Here is a 21,562-nt window from a genome sequence, read left to right as displayed (position 1 = left end):
AAGCCATCATCTCTTCGTGAAAGGCTCCAAGCCTCTCGTCCAAAATCTCTAGTATACCCTCCTTGACCGTGCCAAAGATCACAGGAGTCTGGTCTAAGATACTGCGCGTGATCTTATCTGATACAAACTCTCTCATCCACTCCTCGAGCTGCTCGGTCCCTGAACCCAAGCCTGATCCCTCTGTGGCGCCTGATCCGCCCACTGGTCTCTCACGCAATGTCACCATGCTGAAAACATAATACAAAAACTATCAAAACACACATCACTGCTGAGGGAATACACATACATGCACTACAACTTTCCTGGTTTCATCTCGGCCCTTCATGAATCGAGTACGGATCCTCTGCTTTCAGTATTACGGGCCCATACTACCTTCCACATCTATACGTACTTTACTCAAGAGCTTCTTCGACTCCACCAGGTCCATTTTCTACCACTACTGCTCCCAGCACTAAACTCATCCTAGGCTTGCCCTAGGGAATCCTCTGACCCGCCCAGTCCTCAACTGCTGAAGGTCTCCTCGTGATGCCAGTTAGCTATCACCTGAATACCATCATTTGTAATGAGGCTCGGATAATCCTTCGAGTAAGGGACTCATCCCTACAACGGTTAGACTCATACAAGAGCTGCGCAATAGGGTCAAATCCATTACTCTAATATTATTCAACCTTGATTACATGTGACTTAACGTATTCACCTAACAGCTAACTCCCATCAGTTAGAATCCCACAAAGCACAGAGCAAGAAGCATTCATACAAAGGAAAATCTAATCATAACATAATCAAGCAATCATATTCACATATCAAGAATCTGTACTAGCATGCGACATAAGCTCATATACTCAGGCATAACCTAAACAGGCTATCCTACTACTGTCTAACTAATACTATCATGCAACTCAAAAGCACATATAACAAGCACATAAGGCATCCTCTCTAGATCCTTAGTTCTAATCTAGCATGTTGTTCTACTAACTCATAATCATAACATAACTTGTACGGGTATTTTGGGAGAACTTACTTGACCTCAGCTGATTGCATGCACCACACCCTTTTCTCTTTTCAAAGTTATTTTCTTTCTCAAATTCCTTTTGCTTTTTTCTAAAACTCTTTTTCTTTTCTCCAAAAATTTCATCTTTACGAAAATTGATTTTCTTTTGAAAATTTCTATACCAATTCCTCAGTTTGAGTCCAGACACACCCGAAAGTATGTCCGAATCCCTCAAACCAAGGCTCTGATACCAACTTGTAACGACCCAAAAATCACGACTAAAAATTTCATTTTTAAAACGTTACTTAAACCACAATTGTCAATCCATATAATAAATCTTAACATAAAATCAGAGTGTTAATTCAAAATATGTTCTTATTATCAGAGTAAATCATCCCAGGATGACTATCTATGGTGTGTTCCATGATATCATCCCGAGCTCTTCCCTCCACTACCGGAAGTACCTGAAACCAAAACTGAAAACTGTAAGCACGAAACATAGTGAGTTCCCCAGCCTACCACATACCATACACATAACTGCATACTGCAAATACTAGGCCTCGCTCGCTACAAAAGGCCCTGCCTGCTCCAGGCCCGCCTGGCTTCGAGCCCCGCTCGGTGTCCAGATCTGTTTCTCTTAGGCCTCGCCTATCTCTGGGCCCAGCCCGCTAAGTATATATACAATCATATAACCTATCACATAATACATAAACTATAACTACTCTACTGCATTCCTGTACTAAGGCCTCACCTGACTTGGGCCACGCCCCCGTCCTGCTACTGATGAGTCATGGAACCCCGTCCACACTCCTGCTGATAGTGAGATACGGGCCCAACCCACACTCACTCCTTTCCTAACTTGGGCCTCGCCCCTGCTTGTCTACTGATGAGATATGGAATCCCATCCATACTCTGATAATGGTGAGTTACGGGACCTCGCCCACACTCACCTCCCTACCAGGCATATACAAGTATCACATAGACAACAAGTATACTCTATCATGCAAACCATCCCTAGGGCACCCGCCCGACATTGGACCTTGGTCCTGAATATCATACTAGCAAACAGTGTCTAGGGCTAACCCCAGGGTCTTCCTACTCACAACTACATGGGCCGGCATTGTGGCCGTAGACCCATTCACATAAAGGGAAGCTCACCTGTACTGCTGAACTCTGCTGATAACCCTCTGGTTGCTATCCGACAATTCCACGAACTGCTGCTCCTCTAGCTCCCCGAGCTACCAATACTAATAACAACACTTAGCCTAACTGCCCTCAAGAATCCAACTAAGTTAACTCTAGTCAAGGTCCTTCTCAAGGTCAAAATCAACGGCCATAGTTAACTTCCAGTTGACTCGACTCGCTGATTTGTTCTACCAACTCGTCGAGTCCATGCTCCTCAAATCCCAAACAACCTTGACTCCACTCGTCGAGTCTAGCAACAACTCGATGGGTTCTCCTTCAACTAAACATTTGGGACCATCTTCAACCGACTCATCGAGTTTTTCTTCAACTCCTCGAGTCCATCTTCATAAGCTAAGGAGATTGCCTTGGACTTGCCGAGTTCCTCCTTGAACTCGTCGGATACCATGATCTTCATGTCCATTACGGACACAGACTGGCTGAGTCCTTCTCTAACCTCACTCACTGATCCGACTCATAAACAGAAGGGTTTGGGTTTGCGGCCCGACTCGTCGATTCCATCTTGTGGCTTCTCTGTTTTGTCGATTACAGACCATCCCAACATCTCCAACTCATAGATCTGGACTCGTTATGCTAGCAGTGTACGTAAAGTTTCTAACTTTACGTGCATGCAAGGTGCTATGGGGCTAAAACACTTAATCCAAGTTTCAAAGAAAACCTAGGTCATGAAATGGGACCTTAGTTGGATAAAGCCAACAACTTTGAGCTTCTAAAGCTCAAGAGTGTCCATATCTGTTGTCCAAACTATCCTCAAGGGTTTAATACTCAGGTTAACCTTGGAAATGATCCAAGGTGACCAAAAGCAAGCTAGAAAGGGGATCTATCAATTGAAAGCTCAAGGTCCAGACTTTTTACCTTCTAATAGTTGCCAAATCGATATAAAGATTGGATCTACACTTCCTTCCTTGCTCCTTTCTTCCAAGCCTTCAAAATCCACTCCAATGGACCTTAATCTTCACCAAAAGCTCCAAAAATGAAGTTGGGTGGCTAGGGTTTTGGGGTTCTAGACAAGAGAGGTTGTAATGAACCCTAGGGAAGAGAATAAGATGCTTAAATTAGGTACCAAGTCCCGAAATTAGGGCTTTCCCAACCCAGACCAGACTCGCCGAGTCCACTCTCCGACTCGTCGAGTCAGTCACTTAATCTTGCACATGGATCCCGCTCCGACTCGTCGAGTTTTTCCTTGGACTCGACGAGTTGACCCCTTTTGACTTAGGGTTTCCTTTCTTTTCTTGGTCTTTCTGATTCTGGGTGTTACACTTTTGTCCCTCTCATGGGAACTTGTGCGGCCGTTGTCATCGCGGAGCTATGACCCCTAGCCTATCGCCCAACATTATCCATCATTGTGTTATTAGTACCCACATTTGAAGTACACAAAATCCCTAATTTTACATACGACATTTTATGCCCTTTATTTCACGTAACTTCTATAACATTTCTACTTTCTAGCACAAATTTATGTATAGACTTGTGCCCACATATTTCCTTAAGTCTCATTACTAACGAGAAGGCTTAACTATACCTCTAATACTCACCCGTGGAGTACAATATATTCTTATTCACATAAAAGGTATTTTACGACTCTTTCACAATTAGCTTTTACATAAAGATTTCATCAAACAATCACATATAGCTTTTCATAAGATTTTACGTACATTCTGATAGGCTTTCTACCAAATAGCTTTCCTTAAGATGACAATATCTATACGCACATAGACTATTTTCCAAATAAATAAATTCATGAATTACATAGATGTAAAGTGTAACCAACTCTCTCACTACTTAATCATATATTATATTATTTGTCAATTTCATCAAACTGTTACAATGCCCTTTTTAAAATCATAAAACATTTAGCATGCTTATTCTTTCTAGAATATCCCTTTTCTATAAATCATGGAAACTATGAATTTAAGCTTTAAAACCCTTTTAGCATCAAAACATTATTATATAGCCAAGCATAGTCACACCTAGTGACTTATTCACATATTTTCACATAATGTAATGTGACATCCTCATTTTTCAGAACCAATTAAAACTTTTTCTTTATGCTTTAAAATAATAAATTGGTGTGTTGTGGAAAATCTCAATTTAATAAAACATTTTTATTGAGATAACACATATTGTTTCAAAATATTACAATACCGAGGATTTCATAATTAAATATCCAACATAGGTTACAACATAAATATTTAAAATGTCCTAAATACTATAATAGGCTCATTCATTAGATTTCAGCAGTCTTAGTTCTGCTACCTGTGATGCATACAATTTGAGTGGGTCAGGTTTAGGGAACCTGGTGAGATACATATGGTTTTCAAGCCCATAATAATTTAATAATATTAAATTATATTAAAATCCTGCAAAACAAACATTTCCAAACAATATAGGTATATAAATCCAACGTAAATATATATAAGACATTCTACCCGGACATAGCCAACCCATTCGATTCTCACAAATCCTAGTTCAACGATCATCTAACCTGGTAAATCGTTTGAGCAATTGTTTCACTACACAACTAGGGGAGTCCTTTGTCGGTGTAAGTATTTTTAAGGCAACCAATGTCCAGAGTATTTAATAAATATGGTATATCATTTCATCTACATCTGTATTTTATAACTTACAGTAACAACGTAATTCAAAAGATTGTCTAGAATACTCAAGTGGTGTCATCTCACTCTAGAAGATGCTCCATACATGCCTTCTAGTTGTCTGATCTAAACCTGCCAATACTAATTATCCAAAGAAAGAGGAGGACTACTACACTCCGCTTTAAGGCTCTCACACATTACCAGACTATGAGACTATTTAGATTTTTAACTTACTTTGATCTAATATCCTTTATAAGTCTTAACTTAATTTTTAACAAGACTATAATAAAAGAAAACTGACTGTAAATAAGTTTCTTGATTTTACAATACTATTATAACTTAGTAAATAAAATCAATGCAAAAATACATATATTAAGCATTCAAGATATAAACAATTCTTCAACAATAAATACTTGCAATAATTAATTTTATTATAATTATGCATTTGAAAGTAACTATACACTCGCCTGATTAAATGTGAAAGACTTTAAGTTAAATCTACGCTCCAGATATGCTTCGCCTTTTTCTTTTAAAAAGAACCTAAATAAAATATTGCAACGTTTAGCTATCATTTATATTATTCACAATTATAATTGTTGTTGCTTAGATTTATCAATAACCCCAAACGAAGTACCAACTTATAGCTGATAAGAAACAACCAGGTAATATTGTGATAGAGGTATGATCATTTTGGTATATAAAGATATATTGTTAGGAAAATCCACTTTAAACACCTCACTATTCTTATCTTGTCATCATTTCTGTAAGTAGATCAATCAGTATAACAACTGGTATTACTGATAAGTCTTATTTATAAGTACATAACAATGATTGTAAACATAAATATAAGTTATACTTAAAGCACAGTAAGCATAACTCAACTTACATGTCGTTTAGCGAAAACTGGACTTTGTGTGAGTAGAACTTCAAAACCGAAAACACTAATTCTTCGGGTTCTTCAACCCTCCAGAGCTTCTCTACTAAGGCCTAAGAAGTACTAGAACTGAGCCTCGAAGATTTGGGAGAGACCGTGAGAGTTTTGAGGGAATTGACAACTTATAAGCATAAAATCGTTTCTATATATAACCAACTAAGAAGGGCGCGCCACACCTATGGACACGAATCAATCATCCAAGACAAGTCGTGGGGAGAAAGGGTCGTGCCAGATCGCGACACGTGTCACACTCCTACGGTGCCACGTGTAGCATTCTAGTTCGTCGAAAACTAATTATTTTGTAAAATTCATAACTTTCGCATACGAGCTCCGTTTTCGACATTATTTATATCCACACGTAGCTATTGATGAGTAATATACCTTTCTTTTAGACTCTGTCAGCTAATTTTCACTTTATTTTCGTTTTACGGCTCAAGAAGGCTTAGACTATAAATAACGTTGCAAAATTCGTAATTTCTTCATACAAACCCCATTTTTGATGTTCTTTATATAGTTTCTCTCCTAATGAAGAGTACTACAACTTTAATTTAGATTGTTTTGGCAAACAATCAACCGATTTTTATTTCTATTTTTGTGTCACACATTGATGTACTGTGTTGTGCTCGAAACTTTGAAAAATCAGAACTTCCTCATACGAAGTCAGTTTAGATATTCTTTATTTGCACGCGTAGCTATTGACGTGTACCACGACGTTTTGTTTACATTTCGTTGGCTAATTTTCACTTTATTTTTAATCGAGAATTTATCAAAAATTCCTAGTCCACTTAAACTAATGCCCTGATACCAACTGTTACATCCCCCATTTTCAGTACCAATTAAAACCTTTTCTTTTATGATTTAAAATAATAAGTAGTTTTGTTGCGGAAAATCCCAATCTAATAAAACATTTTTATTGAGATAAAAAAATATTTTTTTCAAAATATTACAATACCAAGGATGTCATAAATAAATATCCAACATAGGTTACAACATAATTATTTAAAGGTCCTAAATATTATAACATGCTTACTTGGCATCCTATCTTAGGTTTCAATAGCCTTAGTTTCGCTACCTGTGATGCATACAATTTGAGTGGGTCAAGTTTGGAAAACCTGGTAAGATACATAGGATTTTCAAGCCCACAATAATTTAATGATATTAAATCATATTGAAAAACCTGCAAAACAAATATTTCCAAACAATATAGAAATATAAATCCAACGAAAATATCTATAAGACATTCTACCTGGATATATCCAGCCCATTCAATTCTCACAAATCCTAGTTCAACGGTTATCTGGAAGAATCATCTACCCTGAAAATCTTTTAAGCAATTGTTTGACTACATAGCTAAGGGAGTCATTGGCCAGTGTAAGTCTTTTTAAGGCAACCAATGTTCATAATATTTGATACATATGGTATCTCATTTCATATACGTCTATGGTTTATAATGCCACACTAACAACGTAATTCAAAAGCATGTCTAGAATAATCAAGTACTGTCATATCACTCTGGAAGATACTCAAGACATACCCTCCGGCTATCTGATATGGACCTGCCAATATTGACTATCCAAAGAAAGCGGAGGACTACTATATTCCGCTTTAAGTCTCACACACATTACCCGACTATGAGACTATTCGGGTTTTTAACTTACTTTGATATAATATCCTTCATAAGTCTTACCTTAATTTTAACAAGACTATAATAAAATAAAATTGACTATAAATAAGGTTCCTAATTTTACAATACTATTATAACTTAGTAAATAAATCAGTGCAAAAATACATATATTAAACAGTTAACATAAAAACAATTCTTCAAAGATAAATTTTGACAATAAAATCTTCGATAAATGTAACACACTCGAGGTCATACTAACTGTCACACCCCCAAACTAGAATGGCGGAAACGTCTGGGGGTGGATGACTTCATGTACAATATCATAACAAATGGATAATAGTGATCAAAGCCGTACAACCATTTCATTGATAGTTAAAACGGTTACATTGTACACAAAACATTGTTTACTTTATGTTAAATACAATATGTCCAAAAATAAATAACGTGACGCAGCGACGCCCCGTCCTCAAAACCTTTTTGGTTACCTGTTTACTGATTTCCTGAGAATACAAGTCGTTTTGAAAACGTGTCAACAATTAAGTTGGTGAGTTCATAAGCGTTTTCTATGCGAAAAATCAATAATTTTTCCTTGTATGAATGATAGAGTGCGCTTTGAAATTATCCAATGTTTTCTTTAAAAATGAGCTATAAGTCATAAACCCAAGATCAAAAATGTAAGTAGTGTTGTACTGGAAAGTAGTATTATGAAGTTTTATCCTTATATAAACTAATTGATTGTATGTTAACCTCGTAAACCAAATGTATTGTTAATACCCCATGTGAGTTATTATAACCATGCTAGCGACTAGTGGCCTGCTACGACGTTCTTCAGGCGTCAGAATGTTATACATTTGTCACCCTAGACCTGTCGGTCTAACTGTAGTTAACAATTTAGGTGCGGGGTTGTCAATCCCATATAGATCTATACACAAATGTCATTCTCTCTTATCAAGATTCTGGTTATAAATCAGGACTTTAGTGTGTACTCTGGTAGGTACGGTGAAGGCTTGTCTCACAAATTTGTATTAACCGGTTTACGTCTAGTGTAATGAAACCCTCAATGAAAGTATTACTCTTCCATAGGAGCCATATAGTGTAAAAATATTGATACCTTAAAGTAAGTATATAATTCGTCCAAAATGATAGTGTAGTATCTATGATTCCCAAACTATACCAATTATAGTTTATTATGAATGTTTTGTTAAATCCATTTATATAATCATACATCATACATACTTATAAAGCTAGCATTTTTTCTTGAATCTCATGTATTTGAAACCCTCTTTTTTAACTTCCTCAAACCACATTCATTTGAAATCCATTTTTTTAACTAATGCAACTCAAAAGTTTTCTTAATTATGATTTAACACTCAAAAGTTTTATAACCTATATTATGTTTAATTAGCATTTAGTGAAAAGTTTACTATAAAAGGTCAATCTTTTGGGAAGACATGCATACAAATCATATACAAATTTCAGAAAGAAAACAAACTTAAAGGTTTTTGTATTGGGTTGAGGTCTTATGACCACTTTTGGAGATATGCTATTATATTAGAGCTTTTAATTTGTAAGTTTGTTATACTAATTCGTTTTTATATTTTCTTCGTCTTTGGATTATTGTAATACAATCATTGTATATTGTGGTTTAATCGTTAATATATTGAACATATGTTATATAGGGTGATGTTGAAAATTTTTAATTAAATATTTTCAATATGTTTTTTTTGTTTTGTAATTGTACCGTTTCAAAAAGATAATTAATTAAAACTCATACATATGTTACACTTTCCATCTCTCTCTCTCTCTCTCTCTCTCTCTCTATATATATATATATATATATATTATAATAGAGGTCAAAACACTTCAACCAAAATTTATTTAAAATCTAATATTTCTCATGCTTTTTAATAATGATTGTAAAAATTTCAATATGCGTTACTTAATTGATTGATATTAATAAAAATATTAATGTTTTGAAACTCCTAGCTCTTAAACTTATATTATTTAATTAGTTAGTTAACTAAAATATTTTTCCTACATAAAAATAACATTTTTATGTTTGGTTACTTATATTTGTTTATGTAATCAGAAAACAAGGTATACATAGAATGACTACATCAGTTTCACATAGGAATCAATATAATTAGAGAGGTATGTTGTCTTTAACCGGTGGTAGGAGATACACATACCCTTTTTAATTATTTATATTAATGCTTAGTAAAAGCTATTTTATATTCCTATTCACCTTAATTTTTTAGGTACAAATTAAGGAAGAGGATTCTCGGCGCACCAGCATAAAGTCAAACGTACGCCTTCCAAAATATGTAATTAAAATTAAATATCATATTTACTAATCGACTTATTTTAAAACTCTTGATGACATTTATGTATAATGATATATTTTGTATGACTTCATTCTTAATTTCAATGTTTAATATTTGAAAGTTCATATATGAAACCTTAGATGTTTTGGTGTAATACAAATAGTGTAATACAAAGTTTATTAGTTCAATATTGTTTATTAATAGCTCATTTAAAACAACTTATTTCTTATTTTATCAAAAAAAAAAAATATCAGACATAAGAAAAGTAGATTATATTAATGTTATACAAAAACTTATAATATATATTGGATATTATAAAAGTAAAAGTAAAGTTTATAAGGTATGGACTATATTAGATAGTATCATAATATAATTTGATGAATTTTTATGTTATTTGATAATTTGGTTAATGCCCAAAACATGACTAAAAACGAAAATTTCAACATATTTCTATTTTTTCCCATAATTATTTTAACCACTTAAATGCATTATTGTGCAACGCGCAAGGTTACGCCTAGTCATTTATATAAATACGTAATAGTTATCTTGTCTAGATGTTTTTAAAAATTATATCATAAAAACTTACATCTAACACGTGTATGAAAAATTGATATGAAAAAGTCCAATTTTTTTTTTAAATCCATCTTTACATAAAATGATAGATTCTTGAGTTTTCATTTTGTAAAACTAACTCCTTGATATTTTGTTTAGTTTCAAAATGCATGACCAAAATTACATATTTTTGGGTTTTATCCCACAAAAATGGTATAATAAATAGGTTATAACCATTTTTGCTAGAAATGTCATATTTTGTCCAAAGAAAATCATAGTCTTCCTAGTTTAGTAATCATAACTTTTTCTTATGAATACATAACATAGTTTATGTTTTGTTTTTCTTAGTTTTACATCTCAGAACTAACATACCGCAAATAAATGTTCTAAAAACTAGTGATAGCCATATTTCATGCAAATAATACTTTATATTCGACATAGGAATGAAACATGCGAACATTTATGTATATATTCCAAATATTTCTTGTATCCCCCCCCCCCCTCCTAAAACACGAAAAACTCGAAAATATGGGGGGTATGAACTCACCTTGAGTGTGATTGTGGTTCGATAAAGAGGTGATGGTGAAGATCTTCAAGCTTAGAGCACTTTGAAGGTGGTTGAAGAACTCCTTGAAAATGGTCTTATCATATGGGTTTAAAACATAATAATGTATGTAAATGAGATGAATCTAACATGAAAATGTGTAGAAACACTAGATTAACCAGAATACTTACCAAAAATCCTAAAAACCAACTTGGAGGTATTGATCTTGGGAGGATTTGGACTTGTTTCTTGAGGGAAAAGTGAAGAACTTTGAAGATGGTTGGGGGTTTGGGGGGTTTTCGATCGTAGTTAAAGAGGGAGGGGGTGAGGTGATGTTTTCATTGTTGTCTGTTGGATAATAGCCTTGATACACGATGGATAATATTTTGTGTTGGAAAGGATGAAACCCTCTTGTCACGAATTCAACTCTTTTTCTCTTTCTTTTCAATCGATAACCTCATAAAGTCACCAAAATCACATGGTGATTTCAGTCTAGTACCACCGAGATCACCCAGTGATTTTGGTCCAGGTACCACCAAGTTCACAAGGTGATTTCGGTCCATGTACCTACCGAGATCACATGGTGATTTCGGTCCAAGTAGCAACCGAAATCACCATGTTTTGGGTCCTAAGCCGAGAACCCTAAAAGCAAGGTATAAATCACGATTTATGTCCTAACCCGTTGAATTTTGTTGACTTGTTTGACTTTTGCTGACCCAGAACTGCCAGTTGTAATACTAACAAAATCATGTTCGGTGAATGTGATTTGTACACCATCATGATAAGAGAAGGGATATGAATACCTTTTGAAAGTTTTTTCGAGTAATCTGCTTAAGGATTCACACTTTACCATTTCTTTTGCATCGCTTACTACTTTCTTGAATTCACAAATATCTTCACCAAACCTAATTGTTTTTCTAATTCGATTTACAAGGCATGCTTAAATGAGAACAACCTACAAAAGGCGAAAATGTTATTTATCGTGTTCCTCGTTTAATCTTACATGGGTTTGTTGATGTGGTTGGCATAAATTCTCTTCTTATTTAATTACTTCATAATTTTCATAATGGTCTAATTGAAGTCATTTTCAGAGCTTTAGGGTGTGTTCGGCAAAACTAGGTGGTAGCGGGTAGCATTTGATTTTGGAGCGTTTTGTTGAAATCTTCTTCATGCAACTTTTAATTTTGTAACGTTTTGTTTAGGTTAAAAACTAAATGCTCTCTTCGTTGAACGAAGTTTTATTTATTCATTTATTTATTATTAGTATTTTATTTTTTATACGAATATTTTTTTTAAAGCTAGAAGACTTAAACTCTCAAACGTTGCATGCCGAAGACACCCTTAATGACTAGACCTGAAAAAAGAACTTTAGTGACTAAATTAAGTTAAAAATGAAGCTCGATCAACTAAATAAAACTCTCAAATGTTTTATTAGATAATGATCTTGTATTGATTAGTATGTATTTGTTTATGTCTCTATATCTCCATGATTATAGGAGAGTATGTTGTAACATTGATTATAAATATACAAGGTCACACACTCTTAATGCATGCTTGATTCAATCAGTTTCTATATGGTATCAACCTAACAAACACCTCCTTTTCTCCGGTACTTTTCTTCTTCATTAAACCCTAAGCTCCTGACGCTTCTTCTTCTTATTATTATTATGGTATCATCTTTTTCATCATGTCTACCTCAACTGATAATACCTTCCCCCATGAACACCTTACTCCATATGATACCAATTAAAATAAACTTCACTAACTACTTGTTGTGGAAAAATCAGACGCTCCCCCTGTTTTCCTATCAGAAGCTCACTTCTCACATTGATGGCACCATAGTTTCCCCACCGAAAAACCTAGAGGTTGAAGGCAAAAAATCTCTAAATCTGGATTACACAGCTTGGCACGATTTGGATCAACGCGCTGTGACCCTCCTCAATTCTTCTCTCACCGAATAGGCTGCCACTAAAGTTATTGGTCTGTCCACAGCTCATACAATCTGCTCTGCACTAGAAAAATCTTACAACAATTCATCTGTTGAATGGATTCATTCGTTACGTGACATCTACGCAGCATGACAAAAGGTACCTCCTCAGTCTCTGAATATAGTCGAAAATTCAAAAACATTTTGTGCCCAGCTTGCCGCAATCGGTCAAATGGTTGATCCCATGGATAAAGTCCATTGGTTCCTCTATGGTTTGGGGGCCTCCTTTGAAAGTTTTTCAACTGCAATTCGTACTACAAATTAATCACCTGTTTTTCAATATTTTCTTGCTCAGGCTGAGGGGCATGAGCTGTTCCTGCAAACTCTTCAAGGGACTGTGACACCACCTAATGCGTTTGTTTCTCATCAAACCCAAAATCGTTCACTACTCACTCGAGGTGGCAGACAATAGTCTTCTTCTCGTGGCCGTGGTGGAAGAGGTCGAGGGGGATCAACGCCCTCCTTACTGCCAGCTTTGCTGAAATAATGGACATTATGCCTCCTCTTGTCCTAGCTTGCACATATATGCCCTAAATTCAACTACCACAAACTCGAATTTAGCACAAGCCTTTCATTTTCAGTGCCACATCACTCAAGGAATCCCTGATTGGTATGTTGATTCGGGAGCTACTGCACATATGAAATCCTCACCTGCCAATGTCATTGTACCAGAACACTACACGGGTAATCTGCAAGTTTCTTTTGGTAATGGAGAAAAGCTCCCTATTTCTCACATGGGTTCCGATAAAATCTCTAAAAAATTAATTAATTATTGTTACGAGATGTTTTGGTTATTCCCAAATTAACCAAAAATTAACTTTCCATCAGCAAACTTACTCTAGATCACCCCGTTGATGTGCTTTTCTCTCAACCACTTTTTAATATTCAGGACAAGGAAAGCAAACAAGTGATAGCACAAGGAAAGTGTGAAGATAGTTTATATGTTCTAAAAGATGGTCCAACAGCTTTGGTTGCACTTTCTGGAGTTTCTAGCAAATCATCATTTGAAATTTGGCATAATAGATTAGGGTACACTTCGTTTGATATAATTTCTTCTTTGAACAAATTGGGTTTTTTGAATGTGACTTCTGTTTTACTAAAACCTATTTTATATGAATATTGCCAAATTTCAAAGGGACAACGTTTACATTTTGAAAACAATTCAAAACATACAACACATCCTTTAGATCTCGTTCACTGTAATTTATGGGGACCTGCTCCTGTTTTGTCTGATGGGTACCTTTATTATGTTATTTTTGTTGATGATTACTCACGCTTCACCTAGTTTTATCCCTTAAACACTAAAAATGGGTTTTATGCTATCTTAGACGCTTTTATTAAACTTGTTCAAACCGAGTTTTCTAGGCACATCAAGGTTTTTCAAAGTGTTGGTGGTACAAAATTTGTCAAAAACACCGTTCACAAAATCTTTGAAGACAATGGAATCTTTCATCAAATTTCTTGCCCATACACTTGTAACATCTAAAAATTTCAACCAATTTAAACTTTTCAAAAACAACCCAATTTCATTAAGTTATTACAAAAAGGTTTTCAATACGACTATTATCAGAGTATTTCCCAGAATCACATCATAACACATAAAACATGAGGAGCGAAACGATCACGCCTTTGCCTTGCCACAGTCTCCTGAAGTACCTGAAACATTAAACCACAACTATAAGCCCGAAAGCTTAGTGAGATACCCCCAAAATACCAACCACATATACCATACACATAACATATCATAACATAACAGAACAGAACAGCCATGCACTACGGATCTACTGTGTGACTGGTCCGCCGAACCGGGCTACACTTCAGTCTTACGTCACCCTGAACCATTCCTTCCAGGAACCTCTCCCGTACATACTGTTCTAGCCCTCCCGGGGTTCCGAACTCTAACTCCATTCTATATACTCAAATCCCAGCCTAACCCTAGGCCCAACCTTGGTCTGTATCCCGCCCCACTCGTCTGATCAACTCATACCAGCCCACGCTCTTGGCTGACTGAAACACTACTGAAACCCAAACAGCTAATTGACCCCTCATGCTAGCGATCCTCCTGAGAATTTTCCAATTCTCCCCACTTAGAGCACTGACTACCAACCACCGATGACCCAACTGGCGTCACTTACACAATCCTACTCAATAAATTCTCTTATACTTGATCTGATTCTGAAACGAGCAACCTCCACAAAATCACCTTCCGACATCGCACATCTCGAACTCTAAAGGATTTTGACCCCCAGCTGAGTATCCATCAAATTGCAATTTCTAAACACGACATTCAGACCCAAAAAGCCTAATTCCCCACCATCAATCCCCAAGGATGATAACCAACTAAGACTCCCAACACTAAAACCCTCGATCATACGATAAAACCGACGAAAAGATGAACGAATACCATACCATGAATCATGTAAACGAGACTAGCAGATATAAAATACTCCATAACAACCATAAGATAACAAGATATCAAGAAGGAAACATACCCACAACAGTATCCGACTCTGCCCTGACCTCCTCTGCTGTAAGCTGAAAAGCACGTCCCTGAGCCCTCAGGGGCTCTGCTCCACCCTAACCTCCACCCGTAATCCTCAAAGTGGCTGGTGCTGGTGCCTGCACTGGTCCAACAGTAAGCTGTGGACAGTTGGCCCTCATGTGACCAACCTGATGACACTGATAACAAATCCTCATATCCTGGATTGGGGCTATCTGACGGCAATCCCTCGCGTAATGCCCCTCCCTCCCGCACTTGCGGCATGCACCACCAGACCTAAAAACTCCGGTGTGACCCTTCCCGCACCTTCCACAAGTGCGGCTGCTCTGATCTCCCAACCTAGAATCAACGGTCTTGGACCGTTTCGGCGCTGACTGCGATTGTGTCGGGGCCTGCCTCTGTTCTCTCAACTACAACTCGATTTCCAACTCACGCCGCCTGGTGGCCTCATGCAACTCTACCAAGGTATCACATCTCTGTGTGGACACAAACTGCCTGATGTCCCTCTTGAGCATACTCAGATATCGGGACATCTAAGCCTTCTCTGAAGCAAACTCCGGGAAAAACATTGCCCTCTCAGTGAACATCCTGGTGATCTCCGTCACTGACTCTGTATCCTGCTTCAGCTCCAGGAACTCCTGAGCCAACCTCTCTCTCAACTCGTGGAACATAACGAGTGCTGAACATCTCCCGGAACTGATCCCATGTAACTGCAGTCTGATGCACATTAGAATAAGGCCCCGTAGTCAACCTCCACCAATCCTTCGCCCTGAGCCTCAACAGGTTCAAAGCACACCTCACCCTCTGATCAGCAGGGCATGAACATGTGAAGAAACACCCCTCCACATCCGACAACCATCGCATCGCAACGACCGGATCCTGAACCCCATCAAAAGTAGGGGGCTTCGTATTATCGAAGTCCCGATACTGAAAACCTCTACCGACTCCTCCTCCTGCCGTGGCTACAGCCGTTGTAGCCGTCTCGTAAGAGCTGCATAGCGCTCATCAAAGTAATCAATCATGGTGGTCTTGATTGACCCAAATAGTTCCGGCAACTCAGCCTGGAACATAGCAGCAACCTCATCATGCAGGATCTCCCGAATCCTGGCATCCAACTCATCCGTACTCATCTGGCCAACGACCTCGGGTGGTGCTGACCCCTCCTGACCGCCCTCTCCCGCTCCTGATCCCGAACCGGATCCTGCCTTGAAACGTCTCGTAATCGCCATTCTGCAATACACCATGAGATCCTCAGAAACCTCGCATAACCACCCAGAATGACTCTCAAATCAACCGCCCAGGGGTTGTGACTTCCTTGAAACGCGTATGGGTCCTGTGCTTTCAGTAGTACGGGACCATACTACCTTCCACACCTACCCATATTTGTCCCAAGTATCATCACAACGCCCCAAGCACTAACGAACATGGCAAGCACTCTATCCTCACTCCTAGAGGAACACTGAAACTCTCATAAAAGGAGACCCTAGGCTAGCAGGCATCACAATCAGGCAACTCTATCATGCACTTCCTGAAGATCCCTAGCCTAACTCTAGCATGTTGTTCTAACATATCACATAAACAAATAACTTGTATGGTAATTTTGGGGTAACTTACTGGCTCCAACTGATCGTACCCTTTGCGTCCACTTTTACTTATTTTTTAAAACCATTTTTAATTTCTCTTTGAAAACCCTCCTTGATTTGAGACTGGATTCGCACGAATGTTTCTCCAATTCACTCAAACCAAGGCTCTGATACCAACTTATAACATCCAAAAATTTCAACCAATTTAAACTTTTCAAAAACAACCCAATTTCATTAAGTTATTACAAAAAGGTTTTCAATACGACTATTATCAGAGTATTTCCCAGAATCACATCATAACACATAAAACATGAGGAGCGAAACGATCATGCCTTTGCCTTGCCACAGTCTCCTGAAGTACCTGAAACATTAAACCATAACTATAAGCCCGAAAGCTTAGTGAGATACCCCCAAAATACCAACCACATATACCATACAAATAACATATCATAACATAACAGAACAGAACAGCCATGCACCACGGATCTACTATGTGACTGGTCCGCCGAACCGGGCCTTCAGTCCAGCTGGTCCACCCTCCGAGTCTAGCCGTATACATCGAGTCTGCAGTGTGGTTGGTCCGCCCACTCCGGGCCTTCAACCCACCTAGTCCACTCTCTGAGTCTACAGTATGACTGGTCCGCCCGCACCGGGCCTTCAGTCGGCCTGGTCCACTCTCCGAGCCTCGGCACGTCTGGTCCGCCCTCATGGGGCCTACAGTCTATCCGGATCGCTCATTGGACCTTCGGGATATCCGGTCCGCCCTGGGTATGTTGGCCTACAGCACAAAGCAGGACCCGCCTCAACCCAACCCCCAGTCAAACAACCATGTGCACATAAACATATAATCATATAGCAAATCATAACTAATCAATCGATATAGCAGATCACATAACGTAGCAACATCCTAACCAGGATACCGACCTAACCGGTCACTAACATAGCATCATCCTATATACCAGGATTCCGACCATAACCAGGTGTCTAACATATACCATCCTAACTACCATGATGCAAACATATATCAAAGCAATAAAACAACAACTACCTGGATTTCCATCCGATAAAGGGCCGACCTTGGTACCTTAGACCCTGTCGATATAGTGAGGATAACTCACCTCGCAAAGCCGATCTGCAGAAGTAAGATCACGTTGCTCTAACTTCCGACACGAACTCCACCACTGATCAATACCAAAAGACTGAACTCAATAAATACGAATAATTACCAAATACCCTTGGAAGTCAACTGGTAAACTCTTGGTCATAGTCAAAGTCCTCAGTCAGAGTCCACCTTCCTGTGTGACTCTACTCGCCGAGTCACCCCGTCGACTCGCCGAGTCCCAAAATTCTGAGTCCTTTCTCGCTCAACCCACCGAGTCATCCTTCGACTCCTCGATTCACCGTTCAACTAGAAAAAGTTAGGACTCCACGACCAGACTCACCGAGTCCAAGGCAATATTCAATGGACTTGCTGAGTTGTTCTTCCAACTCGTCGAGTTCCTTCCTATCTTCATCCAACTTGCCAAGTCCACCCATGCGACTCGCCAAGTATCTCCAACTCTTAACCCATGTATTGGCTTTTTAAGCCATGTTGGGGCTCAAATCCATATATTTATCCTTCTACAAGCTATCCCTCACGTAAAGCTGCAAACTTTACGTGATATCAAGAAGATATAAACTCAAAACACACTAGGGCTTGGGTTTAAGACAAAAGGGGCTTCACCAATCATCCAAGGACTAAAAGTTTATGAACTTAGGACTCAAAAGAGGTTCAGATCTGAAGTTTCAGCTTTAGATCTAGCTTCTATAACAATTCCCTTAACCAAGGAAACCCTAGCCTCCACATATGAATGATTCTAGAAGAAAAGGTCAAGGTAACAACTTAATACGTCACAAATGTGTCCCAAAGTGGAGTGGGTTCTGGATCCACATGAAATCCTTGATGGTTTCCTCTTGCTCTTCAAGTCTCCTCCACCAAATTCACTTCTCAAAGCTCCAAACACTCTCCAAGCTCTCACTCACGGCTATTAGGGTTTCTAGGACTCAAAGGGAATGTAAAGAGGCTGAAGAGAGGGTATTATGTTCTTTATATATAGCACAAACTCCAGATTAGGGTTTTTCTCATTCCAGCAGCAACTCGCCGAGTCCAGCCTCCGACTCGCCGAGTTGGTCACTTAACACGCGACCAAAATCGCGACTCGACTCGCCGAGTCTGTCCATGGACTCGCTGAGTCGATCCTCCTTAATTACACCAAGCACCTTGAACTTGCACTTATGAACTCGGGGTGTTACAACACTCCTTAGCAAAATGGTCTTACTGAACAAAAACATATGCATTTTGTTGAAGCTGGGTTAAATATGTTGTTTAATTCTCATGTTCCCACATTTTCGTAGGTTGATGACTTTAGTTCTGAAGTCTTTATTATTAATCGCCTACCCACTAAACTGCTGGAAAATCGGTCTCCTTATGAGCTTCTCTATTCATGCATACCACAATATGGTAATTTCAAAACTTATGGCTATCTTTTGTATCCTTATTTACGAGATTACTCTGCTCACAAATTGGCACCACGAAGTTTTCCTTGTGTTTTTATTGGTTATCATACTCAATATAAAGGATACAAATGCTTGTGCCCGGTTACCTCTTGTGTGTACATCACAAGGCATGCAAGGTTTAATGAGGTTAATTATCCCTTCAAAGGTTCTCTTCCTCATACAGATCTATCATTTTTAGAGTTGTCATTTTTTTGGATGATAGGCCAACTGTTGCTTCCTCGTATGGGCTGGTTTCCAAGCCCACAACTGCCTGGTCCACCTTTGCTCTTAACGAGCTTGTTCAGTCCACTCTGTGTCAACTATGTGACTCCACTTCCGGGGCTCCAACAACCATGTCGCATATCAATTCACCATTGTTGATCATCCATCATCCAATGTCGATTCCCCATCCATCACGACTGATCATGATGACTTGTCTTCTCCACCAGCCTCTACCACAGACATTCCACTTACTTATCCACCGACATATCATCCAATGATTAGCCATTCCAAATCAGGTATATTTAAGCCATGCCATATTACTGATTTAGGGGTCCTTACTCAGCATGTCTTACATGCCTCTCTGCTTTCTATAAAAGAACCCAAAGGATACATGACTGCTTCTAAAAATTCACAGTGGCTTATGGCAATGCATGATGAAATTGCGACTCTACATAAAAAAAAAAGTTGGAGTTTAGTTCCATGACCTCTTGGATCTAATGTGGTTGGTTCCAAGTGGGTTTATCATATAAAATACAACTCTGATGGCTCTATTGAACGGTATAAAGCACGTCTCTTTGCTCAAGGGTTTTCTCAACTTCATGGATTTGATTACTCCTATACCTTTATCCTAGTAGTTAAAGCTTCCACTGTTCGAATTGTTCTATCTTTTGTTGTTTTGCATCAATGGCATCTTCATCAACTAGATGTTAAAAACACTTTTCTACATGGTCATCTAAATGAAACAGTTTATATGGAGCAACCACCAGGATTTGTTAATTCTAGTTTTCCGAAATATGTATGCAAACTTTCGAAAGCTTTATATGGCTTAAAACAATCCCCTAGAGCATGGTTTCATCGAATTCGATCTTTTCTTCTTAACAATGGGTTTACTTGTAGTAGAGCTGCCACATCCTTGTTCATTTTTTTCTAGAGACTCGTGTCTTATGTATCTTCTAGTATACGTGGATGATTTAATTCTTACAGGTAATCAGCAATCTGTGATTCATTCTTTTACCAACCGTTTGCATCACGAGTTTGCTATCAAAGACCTTGGAGATCTTAGTTATTTTATGGGGTTAGAAGTCAGCTATATCGATGATGGTTTATTCCTCAATCTATCAAAATATGCTAAAAACATTTTGACTCGCGCTAACCTTCTAGAGTCCAAGCCTGTTCCCACCCCACTTGCTACTCACGGGACGTTCACTCCTCATGGTACTCTGTTCTCTGATCCTACTCTTTACAAGTCTCTTTTTGGGGCTCTAAAGTATCTTACGATTACTCGACCTGATCTGTCTTAAGCTGTCAACCAAGCAAGTCAGTACTTATATGCTCCTGCTATTGCTCATTTCCAATCTGTCAAACGTATCCTACACTATGTCAAGGGAACTATTGCTTTTGGAGTCACTTATAGTCGTCCTCACTTCACTAATATTTTGGGTTACTTTGATGCCGACTGGGCCACATGTTTGTAAACACGTCGCTCTACGTATGGTTACTCGATCTTTCTTGGTGGTAATTTGGTCTCGTGGAGTGCTAAGAAGCAACCTACTGTTTCTCGCTCTAGTTGTGAGTCTGAGTATCGTGTTATGGCCAACACAGCTGTTGAAATTGTTTGGATTACTCATCTTCTTCGAGAATTACATGCTCTACCTCCGGATAGACCTACTTTGCTTTGTGATAATAAGAGTGCTCTTTTCATGAATCAGAATCCAATCTCTCATAAACGTACAAAACATCTTGATCTTGATTATCATTTTATTCGAGAACTTGTAGCATTTGGCAAGTTATATACCAAGTTTATTCCAACCAAGCTTCAAGTGGCTGACATATTCACAAAAGTCTTCCGTGTGCTCAATTTGAACATTTTCGCACCATGCTTCATATTGGTCCACCACCGATAAGCTTGAAGGGGGATATTAGATAATGATCTTGTATTGATTAGTATGTATTTGTTTATATCTCTATC

This window comes from Lactuca serriola, chromosome 4, assembly GCF_051521515.1.
Source record: "Lactuca serriola cultivar US96UC23 chromosome 4, Lser_US96UC23_V15, whole genome shotgun sequence".
In the NCBI taxonomy this organism is placed as follows: domain Eukaryota; kingdom Viridiplantae; phylum Streptophyta; class Magnoliopsida; order Asterales; family Asteraceae; genus Lactuca; species Lactuca serriola.
This window is presented reverse-complemented; position numbering follows the sequence as displayed.